The sequence below is a fragment of the Sapajus apella genome, unplaced genomic scaffold, assembly GCF_009761245.1.
Source record: "Sapajus apella isolate SASKATOON/1434 unplaced genomic scaffold, GSC_monkey_1.0 scaffold47, whole genome shotgun sequence".
Classification (NCBI taxonomy): domain Eukaryota; kingdom Metazoa; phylum Chordata; class Mammalia; order Primates; family Cebidae; genus Sapajus; species Sapajus apella.
In genome coordinates this window covers 8,598,188-8,618,281 of record NW_022436987.1, presented here as the reverse complement: position 1 = coordinate 8,618,281, position 20,094 = coordinate 8,598,188, and the positions used below count along the sequence as shown (strand labels likewise).

At 46.3% G+C, this 20,094-nt stretch overlaps 1 protein-coding gene across 9 annotated transcripts in view; it reads right to left on the bottom strand.

Annotated features, from left to right (window-relative positions):
* The window catches only part of ARNTL (aryl hydrocarbon receptor nuclear translocator like), a 110,098-nt gene extending 90,428 nt beyond the window's left edge, over nucleotides 1-19,670 (bottom strand). For 7 of the 9 annotated variants that reach the window (XM_032240815.1, XM_032240814.1, XM_032240816.1 and 4 more), the window contains exon 1: nucleotides 19,474-19,670. The gene's annotated coding sequence lies outside the window, so the exon portion shown is untranslated. The remainder of the gene's footprint in view (nucleotides 1-19,473) is intronic. The other 2 variants (XM_032240812.1, XM_032240811.1) reach the window with 1 other exon arrangement.
* Between the last annotated feature and the right edge of the window lie 424 nt (nucleotides 19,671-20,094).

Sequence of the window (20,094 nt, the reverse complement as noted above, 5' to 3'; positions counted from 1 at the left end):
ACACTGTACCCAACACTTTACCTGTGTGAATCCAAACTCATTCACTCATGTATCACTGAGCCCCTACTGCCAGGCACCAATCTAGGCACTGGGGATATACAGCAGTGAACAAAAATAACACTGGTGCCTGCCTACATCAAGCTTATGTTCTGTTGAGAAAAAAACAATAAAGCAAGTAAATAAGGAAAGTGTATAATATGTTAGATGGTGATAAGTGCTAGAAGAAAAAATAAAGCAGAAAGAGAAAGAGGGAACATCTCAGGAGCAGTGATATTTTAATTAGGGTGACATTTGAAAAAAGACCTGAAGAAGGTAAGCTAACTAGCCATACACACCTCTGGGGGAAGAATGTTCCAGGCCAAGGGAAGAGGCAGTGGGAAGAGCTTAAACAGGAAGCATGCCTGGTGTGTTTGAAGAACAACACGGATTGCACTGTGGCTGGAGCGGAGCTAGAGAGGGGCAGGTAGGAGCAGCACGTACAGCTGCACAAGTTGTGCAATGCATAAGTTGGGGAGGGCAGGGGGTGCCACTTATATGCCCCACAATGAGCTGTGCAGAACCCAGCAGGATCAACCATACACCATGGCCCTGGGGTGGGAGATGAGGTCAGAAGTACCAGGAAGCTTTGAGGGCCATGCTAAGATTTGGCTTTTCCCCTGACTGGCACAGGAAGCTACTGTGGAGAGGGTTCTGAGCAGAGGCCTGCCTTGATCTGACCCCCAGTCACAGGATCACTGTGCAAAGAATGCACAGTAGCAGGATGAAACTGGAAGCAGGAGACAGCTTTGGAGGCTACTGCAATCACCACACTCAACTAGTCTTATCCTCACAGTCCCGTGCAGTAGGTTCCATGGGCACTCTTTCACAGAATAAGAGACTGGGCTCAAGAGAGATCTTGTTACTTGCCCAAGGTCACTCAGCTAGGATGGGAAGCAAGGGGAAGAAAGCACTCCAGATGGAATGAACAACCTAGGCCATGGAGCAGGAGCTTGGCAGGGCTTAGCACACTTGGGAAAGGGCAGGCACATGGTTTGGGATGGCCAGAACCTCCCCTGGGGACACATGGGGACACATAGCAAGGAGAGCAGGCAAAGGCCTGTCTGCAGCCTGCCCACCCTCATGCCCACACCCACCAGCAGCCCCCAAGCTGGCACTGCTCCCTGGACCAGAGTGACTGCCTCCTAACCCATCACCCTGCTGCACTCTTGTCCTCCTCACCACCAGCCCACAGGCAGCCAGAAGAGCCTTTAAAAACATAAATCAAGTATTATTTTCTTGCTCACAGCACTCCAGAGGCTTCCTATGAAGCCAGGCACACAATAGACCCTCAACTGATGCTGGACAAATGGGCGACCCCTCATTCCTACAGCCTTCTCCAGGCTTCTCTTATCTCAAAACCAAGGTAAGAATGACTTCTTCCTTTCCTCCTTAGCACAGGGTGGTGACTCCATGCTGAGGGGAGCAGGGGGGCTCCAGCCAGGTATAGCTCATTCAGACCAAAGCCAGAGAAGGGAGCCATTCAAGCAAATTAAGGGACCACTTGTGTATTTTTTTTAACAAAATTGCTTACTCCAGAGAAAACTGGATGTACTTTGCCATGCTATGGCTATGTAAGAAGAGGACTGCAGAGATGCCTGAGCTATAAAGGCTGCAGCAGGCACACTCCACATGGGAGCCCTGGCACCCTGAGGCCAAGCAGCACCCAAGTCAGAAGAGCTCCTGACAACACTGTCACAGGCAGGAGGACAGTGTAGGCACTGCCTGAGGCTGACAGAGCCACAAGCACGAGGTGGGACAGGAGCGGCTCCCTGAGTCTGCCTGTGAATTTAAGGGGCAGAGCTGATGGCCATATTCTCCTCTACATGCTGATTACAGTGAGCCCCAAACTTATCTTGGAAGCTGGGAAAAACTATGAAACTAAGTCTGAAACAAAACTTCACAAATTTGAGCCAGATAATATTTGGAACAAAAAGTATACATTTCCCAAAGGGTCATTACCACTCCCAGGATTTAAATCCAGGCCCTCTGAGGGCCACATTCACAAGGGAAATATATAAACATGTAGGTACACACATGCATGTATGTAGGTACATTTTTAAAGGAGGGTAACAGCAACCAACAGAATGAGATACTAATAAGCTCCCCTTTCCCAAGAAAACAGAATTTATAACAAAGAGTCTTCCTAGTGGGCCTGGAAGGAGTCTTCTTAGTGGGCCTGGAACCACTGCATGAATGACTGACTCTCTGGTTAAAATCAGTCTGTGGATGGGAGAGGAGTGAGGAAAGTTCTGAAAGCCAAGTGATTCCCCAGACCCCTTCAGGAGGCAAACAACTCGCAGATTTCCATACTGCATCAGACAGGCAAGAGACAAGCTTCAAAGGCTTTGTTCTTTGAAAAGGAAGACGGGGATGGGGAAAGGGCTGGGAAAGCACCATCACTAATGTTTGCAGGAGGAAGGGTGCTCAGTCTCCATGGAGTGAGGGTTCCCAGAAGGAGAAGGCAAAGGAGCAGGACAAATGGCCAAGCCTCTAGACCTGACAAAGAAGTACAAAGGAAGACTCAACAAGGATGCTTAGGAAAACCACATTAGTTTGCCTGACACCAAGCTCATCCAGGTAGTCCAAAGCCAAGCAGACAGTGATGCAGAAAAGTCCTGTGAGTACTGGTGATCAAGAGTTTCAGAAAGGCAAATAGCAAGGCAAAAATATTCTTACTGCATTCCAAGGCCAGACTCTGAGCCACCAGGAAAGGGATTGGGGGTGGCTGGGTGATAGGGAAGCAAGGAGTAGTTAATTAAAAATAGCTCCCTGAAAACCCCAGCCCAACATCCTCGCTGGAGGGGCACTGAGATGTTGGTACATTATTAAAAGTTGAAAACAGTAGGAGAGAAAATATAAGCTTGCCTTCAGACAAAGCTGAAGCATGCATAAATCTGGACTCGTGTATGCACATTGGCTCCTTGTTCTTTAAAAAAGATGGCTATTTACCTGGGGCAGTCCATAGATGGGCAACTGGAGTGACCAAGAGAGTCAGTCCCTAGCTCATACCCTCAGCTTTTGCTCTCCAACTGAAGGCCCCAGGCTGGCCCAGATTGGCTGAAGGAGAGAAGCTCAGCCCTCCCAGGGGGTCTCCTCCACCTCCTCCCTTCCCACCAGAAAGCCCAGAGGATGTAAAAGGAACCAGATTTTGCAATCAGGGATGTAGGTTCCTATCCCAATTCTGGCCTTCCCACTCCTCGTCAAATAGGCACCTGTAACCTCCTCTGGGGCTGTTCTTAACAACGTGTAATTATCTACTTTATTGATTTCCCTGTTAATCCTCTTTTCTCCCTCTCTCTCTCTCCCTCACTAAAATGAAAGTCCCATGACAGTCAAGGCCAGTCAGCCTTGGTCACCAGTCAGCATCTAGAACACAGGCTGCCTGCCACATTGAAGGAACTCAACAGATAAAAGCATGCCCTGGGAACTGTCTTCAAACACCAAGCAGCCATCTTCAAGAGCCACACCTGAGCCTGCCCTGCCAGCTGTGGGCCAACTGCTGCTGGATGGAGGTGGCCCAGTGCCTTCCCCCAAGGAAGCTCAGCTACCTCAGCACCCCTAGCCCATCCCTGCAGTCTTGACTGTTTCTCTTCACCCAATCCCAGGAGCACTGCTCAGGTCACTCACTTGAGCAATGACAAAAAGGAAGGGGAAGCTGCACAGGGACAAGAACAGCAATGTGCTCTCTTCAATCTACAAGAACACTGGTGGAAGAAGCCACAGCCAAATCAACAAAGTCGTGAACAAGAACAGAGAATGCTGGAAATGGCAGGGGCCTGAGAGAGCCAAGGACCAGGTCATGCAATCCCAGGATAAGGGAGTCTGGGGACCCTAAGGTGCATATGAGTACAGGATAAAGAAAAAACAAAAAAAAGGTGACACAGTGAACAGGGAACCCACAAAATTCATTTCCTTAAGTAGCTGTAATAAAGGCTAGTCAGATTCCAGGAGGAGAGTTACTCAGGACATCTTTCCTAACACATTAGAAGCCCTTGGCTTGTTCCTTGATTTCCAGAAGGAAAGCATCCTCTTTACAACAAGTTTCTCAATACCTCAATCAGAAAAGAATCTGGATAGGTCTGAGATAGTGTGACAGTTTATAGTTCAAGCCAGGTTATGAAAAATAAAAATTCTTGATTTGGCTTGAGAGTGTTAATTTGTGGGACTAGTTTTTAACTGGTCTTTCATGATGATAAAAGTAATTCACACTCATTGTTGAAAAATAGGAAACCACAGAGAAGGAAATGAGAAGAAAAGTCACCTCTAATTCCATGAGGTGAGAACTACTGTGAATATTTCAGTGCACTTTCCTTCATCTAAGCATTACATTTTTAAAAAGTTTAGAGCACACTGTGAATATAATTTTAATTCCTGTTTTTTTCCAGTAAAGTACATCTAAAAACACTCCACAGAGTTCCAAGAAAGAAGTTCTTTCCTTAAAGAATAAACAAATAACAAAATGAATAATACAAACCCTTCATGAGGTTAAAAGAAAAAGAAACAATACTGATTATTCACTGAGCCCCCATTTTCCTACCTAAGGAAGAAAAGTCACTATTGCTAGGCCCAAAAGATAGAAACATTAAGCTCTTTTTCGTATCCTCTTACTTATGTCACATTTTCAATTAATAGGTATTATTTTGAATAAGCCACACATTTTTTTCCCAAATCAACAGACGCATTTTATAACTGTATCTTATTATTCTGAAGCAAGAAATGAAGTTTTGGTGGCCTTCTAACCTGCCAGTGGACCAAATCATTTAGAAATGATTAGTTCACATTCATGGACTATACTTCAGTTCTGTTGTACTCGGTTACCTACACAGAGAAGTGAGCAAATGGCCTTGGCAATGACACACTATGTGTCACATGCTACCCAGTAGGAAGCTGCAGGTGTCTGCCCATGTGTTTGCTGGGTACCTGGTTTTACACGCAGGACCAAGGCCTTGGCCACTGGAGAACAGAACCTTTCTGCCAGGTAATGAAGACTGTCCAGGATTAAGATCTCCTTAGAATAATGCATTTTTGCCAACTCTTTTAATAGTTCACACTTCATTCAACAAATACACCCATGGCAGGCCCTAGGCTGGGCAGATACTGTGCACATCTCCATGGGGCTGCAGTCTGCACAGTACTTCCTCAAACTCTGGTCTCACACTAAGCCTGGGAGGCAGGAAAGGCCATCACTGTTATTGCCATTATCTAGATAATAAAGCAAATATTTATGGGAGTATTTTGCCCCAGGTTATGAAGTAAAAGGGCTAGATTTAAACCCAGGTCTTCTGACTCCTAGTCTAGTGCTCCTTCTACTGATTCAGTCACACTGGTGAATTTCCTTTTACTGACAACCTAATGTCTTTTGGGTATTCACATTCCCTTCAGTGCCTGGGTTCCCCGCACTGCTTAGTTTCAGAGCCAAGAGCTACCCTGACCTCTAGATGGCTGCATATGACTTGGTTTCTGTGTGCCTGCTTAGATTCTCACCCTTGACTCAGGTATCTTCCCAATTCTACTGACACCAGCTTCAAACTCTACTTATCCTTCCCATCGCCACCACAACACAGCAGACTGCTAGCTCCCCTCATTCATTCTCCTCACCACCCTTAAAAACAGAGTTTGCTAGATTCCTGGTTTCCCAACTAAAGATACCTCCCAGTCTTCTTTGCAACTATATGTAGTTGCAAGTTCTGGCCACTGGAAAAAAAGAATGTGCTGCTTCCGGGTCTCCCCCTTAAAAATGACTGGATATGTGCCCCCTTGGTTCTTTCCTCTGGGAGATGGTAAGTTTTTACCTTCAACCATCAAATGGAAGCCATATGTTAAAGATACTAGGCCTGGACCACTATCTACTCAGGACTGGTACATGAGAGAGAAAATTTCTACCTGGTTTCAGCCACTGTGCCTGTGGGTCTCTTTAACAGAGGGACTTGTGTAGTATCCCAACTAATACAAGAAGCTTGAGTGAGACCAGGTCTCCATTCTTCTAGAAAAGCCCCTTGCCACCAATTAAATATTTTAAAGGATTGGGGAAAAAAAGTGTTCCGTTCAGTTTTATTTCGTGGAAAACTATTTTTTTTTCTTGTTTTTTTTTTTTTTTTTTTTTTTTTGGAGATGGAGTCTCACTCTGTTCTGAGGCTGGAGCGCAGTAGTGCAATCTCGGCTCACCACAACCTCTGTCTCCTGGTTCAAGCGATTCTCCTGCTTCAGCCTCCCAAGTAGCTGGGACTACAGGCGCACACCACCATACGTGGCTAATTTTTGTATTTTTAGTAGAGACAGGGTTTCGCCATGTTGGCCAGGCTGGTCTCAAACTCCTAAACTTGTGATCTGCCTGCCTAGCCTCCCAAAGTTCTGGGATTACAGGCATGAGCCACCATGCCCAGTCTATGGAAAACTTTTAAAATATGAGATTACCAGGATCTCAAAGACAATTTATGCTTAGGTCACAGGAAAAACTGAGAGGACCCAGAAAAGCAAAATCAGCCTCTTGCAGAAACAGTAAGGGAGACAGCTCTAAATGACAACCACAACCAATGCTCTTCTTTCAGCAGTTCACTCCATTCCTAGGAAAGGCACTGGAAGCTGAAATGATGCAAGCCAAGGCTAATGTCTCCATGGAAACAGTGTTATAACTGAAGCTTGTGTTCCTGACCAAGAACTCGACGGCCAACTTTTTCAAGAAATTACATAAACTCCATGTTTTGTCATATATTAAAAGGATTTTTCAAACTAGAAGGGCTGTTGGACCAACCATATCCCACAAAAGATATGTGTGTGTTCTCTATGATACAAAGTAGGTACACATCAATTAAACCCAACACAACAACCAATCATGTGACCTTTTATTTACTCTGATTCAGTGACAGTGTATACCACAAAGAAGTTCACTTTAGTAATTCCTGTTGACTTCTGTGAATCAGAATATTTAAGAACTTCAATAGAGAAAGCAAAGATGAAACTTGAATAGAGAGTAAATTAAGTCACAAAAGCAATACTTAAGTGCTGCCTTTGCCACTGACCATTTGTAGAACACTGGACAGTTGCTTAAACTCTAAGTAATTTCCCGGTCCACAAGAGGAGAAGTTATAACACCTTGTCTCATAGGGTTGTGATGATCACTAAACAAGACATAACATGTAAAAATTGCTTGTCAATTGCACATGAATGTTCTATGGTATTGTTATCAGAATCACAGCATTTGGAAAGGCTTTTATGGGGTGACATTGATCGGCATCTTCATGAAAACTAAGTAGACTACAAGCTACCAGCCAATCTTTGAAAAACTGACCCAGAGAAGTTTATTTTGGTGTCCTTAAAATTCACACACATGCATTAGCTGGCAAGAAATAGTCATTCTGCTGCATTCACCACTGGCATACATTTGCTCATAAGCCAGAGTATCCAGTAGGATGTCCGCCATAGCCTATGAAAGAAAAAGAGCTGTGCAGAGCTGAGTCCCTGTGTGGCAACCCATCCATCAACCAAAAACACAGTCAAAACCAGAGAAAAGAAGCATTTTGAGGTACCAGGAAAAGAGAGAAAGAAGAATATAGCAGTTATGCGTGCAGGCACTGGAGTGAGAGTGTTCTCAGTTTGAATCATGGCTTTTCCCCTTAGTATGTATCATCTGAAGCACCTTTGAGTTTCAGTCTCTCTAATTAGGAAACAAGACTGACATTACTCACCTTATATGCATACTATAAAGACTGAATGAGAAAAGGCACATAAACACTTAGCACAGTTGTTGGCATGGTAAATAGTCAAAGATTAGACACTGCTATTAATAATAATAAATGCACTGTAATGCAGGCAAAAATTCAGATTTGGCAGATCTCCAGTCAGGCTTTGCAGCCAGGTATTACCTGGACAGCATGCTGGCTCAGCTATGAATCCTCCGCGCTAATCAAAGTTCCTCTGGATCACTGCCTAATGCCCCAGGACAGGGGAAACATTCAAGAACGCCAGACTGGCCAGGTGGCTAGATTCTGACACTTGATTTTCTGGTTCACAGCTGCCTGTCACTATCCTGAGAGGTGTCTGCATATAACAGATTCACATGGCTATCTGTGCCTAACTTTTCCATCCATGCCTAGGCTTATGGCTCCCAATTTCTGGGAGTGAAATGTAATCCTCTTTAAAACATGGCCCTATCCAACAACGTAGTGCACATCAGCACCCACTTGGTGGACAGCGCCACATCCCTAAACGTGCCCTGGAGGTAGGGGAACTTTCTTTTGGTTCTCCTAGGCTATTCCTGTAAGGGCCAACACATCTTCACTATTTATTAAAACTGCACTGCTGCTCCCTGCAGCCAGGAAGCAACTTTACAGCTTCAAAATGCCTATTCTTTCCTTAGTCCACTCAAGCATCACACACACTGAAAAGGGCTCAACAAGAATCATTATACCTGTTCCACAGATAAGGAGTCAGACTCAGTTTGAGATATTAAGTGATTTACTTTGGCTATATGGTGATTAAGCAGCCTAGAATGCATGTCATCCAACTATTAATCTGGTGCTCTTGCCAGAAAATGTGAGCATTTGTTTTAAAACATTCAACTTCCATAATGGCACTTTCTGTCTGGAGAATTCATTAACTAAGGCATCTTGGTCACAGTACAGTGCAGAATCACACACTTGAAAGCCACTTACACAGGCAGATGTTCACCACACTCTAGAAATCTAAAGTGTGACTGATAACAGCCATGCTGATTAACATAATTAACAATTAATTCCCAGTTGTGGCTTCCTCTCTCTCCTGCCTGGATTCATCTAGTAGCCTCCTGTCAGGTCTCTGCTGCATTTAGTCCTTCATTGCTCGAATCCAACTGGAACACTTACAATGGATTAATCCTTTAGGGGGAAATATTTCATGTCACTAAAATCATAATCATAATAAAATAACTCCAGTAGTTCTCCACTGCCTACCAGTCTCTGACTCACTAGGTAAACTCCAACTTGCCACTTAACCTCACTGAGTTTCCCCAACTGCAAAATCAAAGAGTGGGCTAAACAGAGCCTTGCCCATTTCCAGCTCATAACTCTAAAACCCTGAATCTCAGTATCCATTACACTTTCTGGTGAAAAAAAAAAAAAAAGAAAGAAAATCCCCAATCAAGCCCAAATCCTGCATCTAGAGACTGCTGGGAGACAGCCATGTCCAGTGGTCCAAAGCTCCCATGGCCTTATTTTAAGCCTGGATCTACCACTCACCAGCTGTTACTTTAGGCAAGTCACTAGATATCTAAAATGGCTTCAGGTCTGGACCTTCTATGATCTTCCAAACTTAAATTCCCACCTTCCATTTTAGGCAAGTCTGTGTCCATGAATGCAAACTAGTCATTCCTACTTCTGTGCTTTTAATTATGGTACGTTTCCACCCAGCCACTCCCTGGAAATACCTGTCCTCACCTTGTCTGTGAATCAAAATCCTACCATCCTTAAACGTGAAAACCTGACCAGTTCTATGAAGCCTCTTTCCTTCTATAAAGATCCCTAGTCTCTGACTTTCTGTAGCATTTAAAGTAAGACCACTTCACTGGCATTATTCATAGCTTTGAATATTTTCCACAAGGCAATGAAACTGCAGGCTCCTTGGTCATAACAATAATTTTTGCTCTTCCTTTAGGTCTAGCAACATACTTGGCATATAGGCTTACAAATATTTGTTGACTGAATAAATAAATGTGTAGTACTATGCCTAAATAAATATGCAACAAGTTTTCTTTTAATTAATGTGGCTCAGCTATAGATTTGCTGCACTTTGGAGTCAATTAAAGGTAACATAAAGATGAACATCAGCAGGGCAGAGACAACCAACATCAGTAAAAGACACTGACATCTGACCAACCTGAAGAATAAGAGAAGCACAGATGTCAAAAAGAAATGATAACCTAAACTCCAAAGTACCTTGCAAGGTCACCTTATATGCCTACACTGTTAGAGAGTGGAGGAAATTAGAGGTTTACTCAAAGCTGAATTTACTTTTTGAATAAGTAAACAAGTATTTATTGAGAGACTTTGCTGTACAGACAGTTTTCATTGCTGGAAATATAGCAGAGAACAAAAGAGATGACACTGCCATTGGTATTCCAGCATCCAAGAAGGCAGACTAGGTATAACCTCACCCTCTAGCTCCAAAGTGAAGTCCACAAAACAACAACTTCTTGTACCAACTCCTTGCTATGCCTTCAAGCAAGGAAGAAAAGAAACACACCACTCACGACTGACCAAATAGAGGCAGTGCTAAAAGTGCTCTGTCACTCCCTATCAGGCATCCCTTACCCTAGAATGCACTGAGGAAGTTTGCAGCACGGCACTCTGCACCTAAGTCATTTGAACAGTGCCAGTTGAGCTCTGCCACTAGCATCAGTTAAATATCAAACCTCTCAAATGGCAAATGTGGCTCATGATGTCAAAAACAAAGCTCAGAGGTGGGAAGGGAGGATGGTAGTTGGTTAAAAGATCAGGTACTTTCACCACTGCAAAACCTTAGGTTCCTTTCTTCTTTGGAGCAAAAACCTCTTCTATCCTCTAAAACCTTGAAAAAAATTTCTTCTTCCAGCAGGGTACTGAAAATAGCTTTGCATTTAACATTTAAAGTTGTTTTTGATCCCACACTCTTTCAGCTCTGCTCTCTCCTGCAAACTCATTCCATTCCCTAAGGGCACTTATAAGTATATTTTATAAGCAGGCAAACTAGAGTCACCATTTTTATCCCTAAGAGTTAAAAAGAAAAAACAATTTACATAATTATATGGAAGATAAGTTGGCCAAGAACACTGAAATCTTATCTGGACCAAAAGTTCTAGGACAAAATTTCTCTCAACTCATCAAGAAAGATAGCAGATCAAAATCAAGGTTCATACTGAGAATACCACTGCAGAGCTATACACATGGGAACTGCTTGAGTTCCTCATTGCTGATTGCCATATACTTCAAAAAGAAATCAGAGGCAGCCATTTGAGGGCAGGTTTGAACAATGAAATATATCTGTGTTTCCCTGCTATGGTGAGAAAACAACAGGATTTTACAGCCAAGAAGAACCTGAGAAATCAAAGTTCAAAGAAGAGGACAACTTACTCAAAGATACTCAGCCAGTCAGTGGCTGGGCCAAGACTGGAGCCCAGGCCTCTGCCAGTGTCCAGTCCAGAGTTTTCCCCACTCTCTGTACTACTGTCTCATTTATAACACATGAAACCAAACTTTAAAGGCATAAAGGTAAAAAATCCCTTTCATAAAACTTTAACAGACTGAAAGAAATAGCAGGAGAAGTGACTGAGGTAAATGGGTCCTATGAATGCTAACAGCAAATGAGGGAGGGTCTAACAGCAGAAGGCTTGATGACCGCTGATACTAATCAGTACGTTTTCAGCTACGGTCGCCACTAAACAGCTTTTATGGGCTTGCCTAGGAATGAAACCACTATTTAGTTCATTTTTTCCTATAGAAAAATGTATCCCAAGTTTCCATCAAGTGGCTTACAGATAAACTTTTGAAACAAAACCTGTTTTTAAGATGGCTATGCACATAAAGCAGAATTCTGAGGTCTATAAAGTTCTTCACTAAACACAATTAAAACAGTAATAGTTGGTGAAATATGCTAGGGTTGCATTTATAAGAAAACCTTTCAACCCCTTAATTTGTTTATATGCAATATAATGTTTTATTAAAAGCCTTCTGAGCAGGGTATGGTAAATTGCTATTTTATAATATATAGCTAAGGATAAATGCTCTAATTCTGTATTCAAGTATTTACAAGGCCTTTCTAACACTGAACTCAGGATTAAAGGCAGTGTAAAACAGTCAGAAAACATGTTTACACAAGCAGTTCATAATCCAGTCACCTTAGCCTTTACTTTCCTCAAAAACAGCAATCACCTTTCAACCCCAGGGCCTTTACACATGCTATTCTCTCTTCCTGAGATACTTTCCCCCAGATCTTTCTGAAGCTGAGTTCAAATGTCACCTCCTCAGGGAGGTCTCCCCTGTGATCCAGATAATGCACCTCCTTCCCTCCATACCTCATCACTACTGCCTTACTCTATTTGCTTGCCATCCTAGCACTTGTCACAACGAGGCATGAAAGTGTTTCACTGTTCATCATCTGCCTCCTCTAACTGGGCCCTTGTTTTGTAAACTGCTGTATCTTCAGTGCCCAGAATAGTGCTATGCATCCAATAAACTTCACCTATGGAGTAAATGAGTGAAACTGGAGTGTGGAAAGTGAGCATGAGAAATTAACCATGAAACAATTCAAATATGAGAGAACTAGCCACCCTGATTCATTTAATATGGCAATTTGCTCATTATGACATACCCCTGCTTCTGAACAAACGAACGGTTGACAATCAAGAGTAAAAAGGAGAACACACAAATGGAGCAAATGTCATCAGAGGTGCTTCACAGAGAAGTGAGATCCAAGGCAGGCAGAGAAGTGAGATCTCCATCCAGTCAGAGGGAGAGTGTGAATGAGGTGGCCTAGGGAGGGCAGGGGAGAAGGAAGCAGAACTGAACCTCGGGCACAGGGATGTGGCTGGGAATGGAGGTTGAGTGGGGAAGCAGGGCTGGGGAGGAGGAACAGGACCAGACCCTGGAGAGCCTGGAAGACTGGACACAGGGGTGCCACCTGCACGCCACTGGCAACAGGGCTGTTCTTAGCAGGCAAAGCTGGCCTGTCATGTGGGAAGACTGAAAAAAGTCGGGCAGAGCAGAAAACTGGTCAGAAGATGACCAGGGTGGTCTAAGTATGAGGGGGCAAAAGGAGCTTCTTCCCTCTGCTTAGGCATGAGAAAGATGTAAGCGAGCAAGATGTGAAGGCATCCCCCACCCCCCACCAAAAAAAAAGACAATTTCCAGAGCATCTCACAGTAGCACACCATGGCAGATTCAGGCCAACTTCCCATCCATCCTGCTCAGAGTGCACTCAAGAAAGACAGAGCTCAGGACGAGAGCTCTGAGGGCAGGGCATGTCCTTCGGTGCCTGCCAAATCCGAGGTTAATTATATTTAGGACAGCCTGTGTTTATTATCTTTTTATTCTTTGAAAAAAAAAAGTGGTATCTAATTTCACTGTGCAGTATATATTTGAACATTATGTAACACATTTTTATGTAACAGGTTCTTGACATAAAACGATGTGTCCCTTACTATCCAAATGTATTGGGGAAACAACTGGAATTAAAAACATATGTGTATGTATATATATATATATATATATATATATATATACACACATATACACACACACACACACACACACACACACACCCCAAGGCTGCAACTATACCAAGATTGTGGACGTTAGTCTTTGGGGAGAGGAAGACAAAGGTGAGGGACCTTTGAAAAGGTCCCCTCCCCAGTGAGTAGCTCTGCAGATGGGTAGATGGGGGTAGGGAGTAGGGTTAGTGAGTTATGTTAGAAGGTTCATATCACACAAGGAGCTACCTGGGGAGGAGCTGGTTGAGCCACAGGGGGCCTGTGTCAGAGCAATGCTGCAGAAAGGCAGGAGGAGGCCAGATAGACAGCCACGCACAACAGGATGTGAGGAGAATGCTCATAAGCCCTCGGAGCTGCTGCTCAGGTGGCATCCAGATGCACAACCCTTATGTGGAGGGCTTAAGCCAGCCCTGCTCTAAAAGAGGCGCATACCTCGTTTGTCAACAATAAGGCTGGTTCCCAACTGCTGTCAGCCTACTGGCTCCTGGCATGGTGTGGGTGAGTGACGTAAGGGATATAACGGGGTGTTTCCTCACAGTAGGCATCTACTCAGGTGTTACAGGGCAGGCTCTGGAGTTTACCAGGCACAAATCTTGCCCCAAGTCATAACAGCTGAGTGACCTTGGACAGTTTCTAAAACCACGTCACTTGTAAAGTAAGGATAAATACTACCTGCCTCATGGAGTTGTTATGGAGTTTAAATGAGTTAATAAGCAGAGGTAACTCACATATGTGCTGGCACACAGAAAGTATTCAATAAATGTTAGCTGCTATTACCATAACAATTATTATTTCTATTTTGCAGACTCAGAGAAGCTAACTAATTTGCCTAGGTCACACATTTCAAACAGTGGCTGAAGGAATAAATACATGCCAATATTCAGTATATGCACAAAACCCAGTGGTTAGAGCATCAGCCAAATTTAAATTAGGCAGACCAGCCATCCCTTTCTTTAACCAGACTAGATAAAGATGAGTTTGCACAACTTAAAAGAACAGCACGTACTAAGGTAAAAATCACTCTCCATTACATGCCAGTACTCAACGTTCCCCTGCAGCAAAGATGACTAAACCTTATCCAATCTTATCTCCCCCTGAAGTTAAGTCCGCAATTCAAACCCACCTTCCACATAGACCTAAGTACTCACGGCCATGTCCACTTATGGCCCTGTTGCACCCCTTGTCTCTCACCCCCACCTCTCTGCAGTGTGCATCGTCTTCCCTCTACCTGCTCCATCCCTGAGTGCCCACCCCATCCCATCTCTTGCTCCTCAAGATCTTTAACTGAAATGTGCATAGCCTAAAGGCTCCCTGTGCCTGTCATTTTGGGGAAAGCAAGATAAACTCCTCCCAGAATGCTCAGCCTGAGTGAGCAGGTGAGATATTCTCAAAGACAGCCCAACACAATATGGAATGCAGCAGAACCTAAGAGAACTGAAGAAAAATCAATGAGGACATTGCTGCCAGGTATGGGGAGGAAGGAAAACAAAATGAAGAAACGGTTCTGCCAGACCAAGGCCCCGAACTGGGTCCTAAAAGCAGAGGAGGATTTGGACATGTGAAAATTGAGGGATGGACTAGGTTAAGGGCTGGTACAGGAAGTGGACAGCCCCTAAGCCTGACTGGAAAGTCCAGGGACACAGCAAGGTCTGGCAGACAGGCAGGCTGAATGCGGAGACCACTGCACGCCAGGCCAAGGCACCCCAGCAAGGCAACGAAGAGCAGCAAGACTGACAGCAACATTCACTGAGTGTTTGCGATGTGCCATGAATAGACTGGCACACTTTTTCCAATGCTTTAACTCATTTAATCCACACCTCAACTCTTTGATGTAGGGGCTACTATGATCCCAGTTTTATAGATGAGGACACCAAGGCATAGAGAGCAAAAGAAACTTGACCACAAGTCATCAAGCCAGTAGGGAATACTTAGCATGTGAAATCTGGCTCCAGAGTCTGTACGCTGAACTACCCAACCTAAGTGCCTTTTAGGACAGCTTGGGGAATTAAGGAATGTAGGCTCCAGTGTGTCATGAGAATTCAATGGGATGGCGCTTGCAAGCAGTCTGCAAACCTGTAACCACAAATGCAGGTTATAGGCTGCCATTAATGTCCACAATGGACCTGTTAGCAGAACACAGGAGAGACAGGTCAGGGCTAGAGAGAGGATCCTGGGCCACAGGGGACTGTGTGACTAGCAGAGGCTAGGATAGACACTTATCTTTACAGGGGTGCAGGAAGAGAATCAAGAAACCAGCATGACCCAAAAGCTGAGGGAAGAAAGGATTTCAAGGGGCAAAAAACAGGTGAGGTAAAAGCTTCAAAGGGGCTGAGCCAGGTGGCTCATGACTGCAATCCGAGCTCTTTGGGAGGCTGATGCATGTGGGTCACCTGAGCCCAGGAGTTTGAGACCAGCCTGGGCAGCATGGCAAAACCCCATCTCTACTAAAAATACAAAAATTAGCCAGGTGTGGTGTGCGTGCCTATAATCTCAGCTACTTGGAGGCTGAGGCAGGAGGATCACCTGAGACCTAGAAGGCTGCAGTGTGCCATGACTGCACCACTACACTCCAGCCTGGACAAAAGTAAGACCGTGATCAAAAATTAAAAAAAAAAAAAAAAAAAAACTGCAGAAGGGCCAAGAACAACTGCTCAGGAATAAGGATGGGCAGATAGACCACAGGAACTCAAGACAAAGTTTTGGAGAAAACTTTGAGAAGAAATATAAAGAAGGATGGTAGGGAGAGAAGCCAGAGGGCAGGTACTAAGAATGGGGCAGGAGATGGGAGAGAGGGGGAGATGGGCAGGAGGGAGGAAAGAGAGGTATATGGACCTGGGTACCAAGTAAAGACACATGTAGATTGCCTGGCAAACAGCAGGCTCACCACACATCTGTTTTTGCCTCTTCCATCCTTCCTCTTCTAAATCAAGCCTAAGGTTTTCAGAGTGAGGTGGGGAAGACTAAGGACAAACAGCACAAATAATATTCTGGTGACAGAACCTGGGCAGAGGTGAGAAGGAATGGCAGCTGGCACTAACGAAAGGCTTCCTGTGTACAGGCATTTTATACGCACCATCTCCCTTAATCCCCACACAGAGTCCATGAGGCAGGCACTGCCATTACACCAAGAAGAGAAGCCTAAGGTCAGAGGAGTCAAGCACATGTCCAAGCCCACACGGCCCAAACCCAAGCCATAGGATCTTCTGCCACCAGAGGCCAGACTCTTGTTCATGGTAAGAGGCCAAGAAAAGGGACAGAGGAGAGGTCCACTTGCTTTCTCTTCACTGGGAGGAGAGGAGGAGATGGTGAGGAAAGAGACAGGACATTTTGTGCGGGGAGAAAGAGATGCTGAAGGGGGTTGAGTCAGAGCAGGACTTACTTCATGAGGGGGAAAGAAAAGATAGGGTGGGTATTTGGGATAAATCTGAGTCTTGTGATAAGGTGACAATGAAAAAAGATGGTGGGGAAGGATAACATGCCTGTGTCCCTAGATCCCAACCAAACCTCAGGGTCTAGAAAGGATATTTTAATTCCCTGCAAGTGCCTACTTTCGTTATCATGATGCTTCCTAAAATCACTGCAAATAATCACGGGCAGAAACTGTTTCTTTAACATTGACTTTCTCCTACCACAGTGAGAGCTGATGATAAAATCACAAAGAAAGCTCAAAGATATATTATAACCCTTACACCAAAGAGAGATACTAAATATCTAGTTTTTACCTTTTCATATGCAGTTTTGTTAATACAGCCAAGTCTTTCTATGGTGCTTGTCCATCTTTTAGCATATAAATTCTACAGAGATTGTTGGTGTGAAGGGATAAATCTGAAAACACCGCCACTTCCTTTTCCTGCCCTGTGGCATGCAAACCACTTCTGCAAATAGCAGACAAACTCGTGAGTAATCATCATTTTATAAATCATTTGAAATGGATCCTTTAAAACACCATCTGTTGATCTGCTTAACTTTCCTATGAAAATAGGGCTTCAGCTCAGATATTCTGGAGGTGCCAGGAGGTAAATGCCAACCTAAATTCAAATGTATTAAATATTTAGAGACTTACAGAATTTTAGAACAGAGGAACCTTTGAGATCACCTAGTTCAACTGTCTTACTTTCCACCGGAGGCAAACAGAACCTAGAAAAATTTAGTAACTTGCCCCAACTGGAACCACCATGAAGCCTAAACTAGAACCAGGATGTCCACCTCCTAACTCCCAGGTTAGTGCTTTTCTACAAGACCTGTTCATTCCTCAGAGGGTGGAATAAAGAACAAATTTAACTACAGTTTTAACTTTTTAATTTATTGGCTACATCTACCATCAAAACCAAAATGCTTCTATAGACCCAGCTTCAGATGATACAGGCAATTTCAAATCCTGCCCAGGAAATTTCCAAACCTTCCAAATATGATCTACAAGCTGTTTTAAAGACTTATCAATAAAGTGATCTGAGTAACAAAACATGGACTGAAAGATTAAATTTTGTATTTTCAAAAATATTTTGGAATTCCATTGATATGGAAATCAAATCTAACACCAGTGAATTTTTTTTTAAGTCTTGCAAGCACGGAGAGCATATTATTCAAAACTGCTCAGGAGCAGCAATGATTATTTTAAGCTCATGATTCAACGGGCACATTAATTAAAAACTCCACCAACCCAAATTGACAGATCTTGATATCAATGGGACCAGAATAATTAAAATAATAGTTGTCATATAAAAATAGATTAAAGGGGTGAACAACAGCAGATGTCAGAAGGAAAATGACAAGCAAGCAGGTGTCGTGGGAAATGAGATACATCTAAGGGGCAGCTTTTATGGATCTTTAATAAAACGATGATGCTGGAAATACGGGTATACGGGGAGTGTCAAGAAGAGCTTGTTCACAAATACGGAATCTGATTTGATTTTTGGAAGCTGGGTGAGGAAACTTGGCTAATAATTCCTCGCTGAGGAGTAGCGGTGGAGAAAGGGAGAAGAGACAGCAAGCGCCAAAGCGCCAAAACAACGCTGGGTGACCGGGAAGGGGCCGAGGCGGGGAGGGGAGAGGGGTCAGAAGGTGTAGGGAACGCGGAGGCAGCGGGTCTCCCACCGACCGACCGGCAAGAACTTGACAGCAGGCGCTGGTGTCTAGTGCACCCCTTCCCTCCCAGCTCCCGCCGGCGCTGCCCTCACCCGCGGCCGGCTCTCGCGACCCCTCGGGATGGCTGACATGAGCCCCACAAGGTCGACGTTCACCTCTACCTTCCTCTTCTACTTCCAAGCAAACCGGGAGCTCTCTGGGATGTCAACACCCGGCAATCGCCAAGCGGGAACCTTTTCTTCCCTAACATCTGTCAAACCCAAAGCGGGAGCCAGGCTCGCTGCGCCCTCCGCGGAGCTCCGGGGCTCCAAGGATGGCCCTCACCCGGGCTCCGGGCGATATTCCCACGCTGACGCGCACCTGCCCGCAGACCCCACGGGGCATCGTCGCGGGCCGCCCGGGAGCTGGACGGCACAAGCCCCACGAAAGTTCGCAGACTAGGGTCGGCCCCGGGCCGGTCGGGGATTCCCGGGTGCAGTGCCAGCCCCGGCGGCGGCGACAGGGCCGAAGGAGCGGGCGGACTCAGGCTCCCCAAGCCCGACGGAGACGCCCTCCCCGCCCCCATCCAGCCTCTCGGGCTCCCGAAAGGGAAGTGAAGCGGGGAGGAAGGGCAGACGGCACCGTTCGTCCAACGCCCTTTGGGGGGCAGCCGCCAGGGATGGTCCCCTCGGGGATCCCCGAAGCTCCCGGGGATACATCTAGGAGTCCTCCTTGGCCGAGTCACTGCCCCCAAGTGCAGAGCTGTCCCTTTAAGAGGCAGCTGGCTGCCCCCCTCCCCCTCCAGGTAGCGATGCCCGCGGAAGGGCGGTGGGTACTCCCGCGGACACTTTCCCGGCCCCTTTAAGCGCGCCTGCGGCACCTCTGCCCGCCCTAGCCCGCAGCGCCAGCCCCCGAGAGGAGGATGGGGGCGGACGGGCGCGGCGCCTTTAAGGGGCAGCCTCCCCGCGGCCCGGGTGGGGGCAGGGAGCGGTCACGGGCCCTTTAAGGCCGGCAGCGGGCACGTCGGGCAGGGTTCTCCGGCGGCCGGGTTGCCCCCGGGGCGGCGGCAGGGGCGCAATGCCCGCGAGAGTGCTAACGGCCCCCGACGGGGTGCGCGGGGCCGCGCCGCTGGCCGCCGCCCGCCTGACACTCACCGTGGCTCGCCGGGAGCGCCCGCGCCCGCGCCCGCACTCGGATCCCGCGGCGGCGGCGGCGGTGAGTCCGGCGCGGGTAAACAGGCACCTCCGTCCCTGACCTACTTTCTGCCTTCCCTAAATGTCGCACCACTAACCTACTTTCCGACCAATCCGCTCCCCGCCGGCCCAGGCCCGGCCCCCCGCCCACCAATCGCTGTGCCCAACCCCCCTTCCCCGCCCACCAATGGAGGAGCCGCGGAGCCCGGATACCTGCCTCTTTCAGCCAGCCAATCCGAGCGCCCGAAGGGAGCCGGTCCCGGCGGCCGCCCCCAGCCAATCCGCGTGCGGCTCGGCGGAACGCTGGCCAGTTGTGTGGCGGCAAGAAAGGCCGCTGACCAATGGCGAGGCGGCGGGGGCCGGTTTACCTGCTACTTTCCCGCCACCAATCATTTGGGGCCCAGGAACGCACGCCCCGAGGAGAGGACCAATCCGCGCGCGCTCCTTGGGTTCCCTCGCCCCTGCCCTCTCCCTTTCCCCTCAGGTCTCCCACTCGCCGCGGCCACTGCGGTGCCCACGCCGCGCTCCTCAGGGTCGCCCGGGATGTCCCTCTTCTCTGGGTTCCCTGCCGGCTGGCATGTG